General features: G+C 59.0%; 1 non-coding gene across 1 annotated transcript; it reads right to left on the bottom strand.

Annotated features, from left to right (window-relative positions):
* Nucleotides 1-157: 157 nt before the first annotated feature.
* On the bottom strand, nucleotides 158-311 carry LOC129114581 (5.8S ribosomal RNA). The gene has a single exon (XR_008532573.1). It is a non-coding gene; the product is annotated as a 5.8S ribosomal RNA (ribosomal RNA).
* Nucleotides 312-1,526: the final 1,215 nt, after the last annotated feature.

Genomic DNA, 1,526 nt, shown 5'->3' on the forward strand with positions numbered 1-1,526 from the left:
GGAAAAAGGGAAAAGAGCCAACGGGGAGGAAGGCGAGCCCGACAAGGGGCCCACGCACCGCGCCGGGCATCCCAAAGTCTGCACTTAGGGGGACGAAGGCCGGAGCCTGCGACGCTTCAGCCGCGGGAGACGCGAACGCCTCCGATTGATGGCAAAGCGACCCTCAGACAGGCGTAGCCCCGGGAGGAACCTGGGGCCGCAAGGTGCGTTCGAAGTGTCGATGATCAATGTGTCCTGCAATTCACATTAGTTCTCGCAGCTAGCTGCGTTCTTCATCGACGCACGAGCCGAGTGATCCACCGCTAAGAGTTGTCAAAGTTTTTTTGATTTTTGGTTGTAGGCCATGGTTCGCTGACAAAAAGGGTTTCAAAGAGGGTATAACGACTCCTCCGGGCGCTCACCCCCACCACCACAGACCCCGAGAGGGCCAGGGCAGACAAAGGAGGGAGACATTGAACCCCTCCTCCCTCCGATGGAGGGAGGAAAGTTGGGTTGGGTACCCGGAGGCGCACGGAGGACGGCCGGCTCGGCCGCCGCACCGCACTTGGTTTTTGGTTCTGAGTGGCGAGCAGTCCGTTGGCACCGGAGGAACGACCCCAGGGACCTCTACCCCGCCGGCGTGCCCTACGTCGTTTGGCGGGGAGGAAGAGAGAAGGGGGTAACGCATGCCTGGGGCTGGGACCAGCTCAGACTAGTGGCATGAACACGGACGGCTGCACCAATGCACCAAGAGGACAGTTGCCAGCCTGCGCAGCTGCCGCCCTCACATCAGTGAGGCCGGCGGACACGTGACGGACGACGAAGCCACGGACGACAGCGTCGCACGCTGGCTGTCGCCGGCCGGGGCTGAAGAATATACCTCAGCCCGGCCTCAGCCTGAGACATTTCATCTCCACAGCTGGCGTGGACCGCAAAATCGGCATGATCCTTCCGCAGTGTTCACCTATTGGAACTCTCAGCACTCCACCAGGGCCGTGACCGACCCGGCAGGACCAACTGAGGACCTCACTAAAACCATCCAATCGTAGTAGCGACGGGCGGTGTGTACAAAGGGCAGGGACTTAATCAACGCGAGCTTATGACCCGCTATTGGGAATTCCTCGCTCATGGGAAAGACTGCAATCCCCAATCCCTATCACGAGTGGGGTTCAGCGGGTTACCCACGCCTCGGCGCAGGTAGATACACGCCGATCCACTCAGTGGCGTGCAGCTCGGACATCTAAGGGCATCACAGACCTGCTATTGCTCAATCCGTGTGGCTGAACGCCACTTGTCCCTCTAAGAAGTTGACGCCGACCGCACGCTTTCATAACAGGGCAGCATGCCGGAGTCTCGTCTGTTATCGGAATTAACTACAAATCGCTCCACCAACTAAGAACGCCATGCACCACCACCACAGAATCGAAAGAGCTATCAATCTGTCTGTCCTTCTGTCCGGGCCGGTGAGGTTTCCTGTTGAGTCAATTGCTTTCGCAGGCTCCACCCTGGTGGTGCCCTTCCGCCAATTCCTTTAAGTTTCAGCTTTG

Source organism: Anoplopoma fimbria, unplaced genomic scaffold, assembly GCF_027596085.1.
Source record: "Anoplopoma fimbria isolate UVic2021 breed Golden Eagle Sablefish unplaced genomic scaffold, Afim_UVic_2022 Un_contig_4990_pilon_pilon, whole genome shotgun sequence".
NCBI classification, from domain to species: domain Eukaryota; kingdom Metazoa; phylum Chordata; class Actinopteri; order Perciformes; family Anoplopomatidae; genus Anoplopoma; species Anoplopoma fimbria.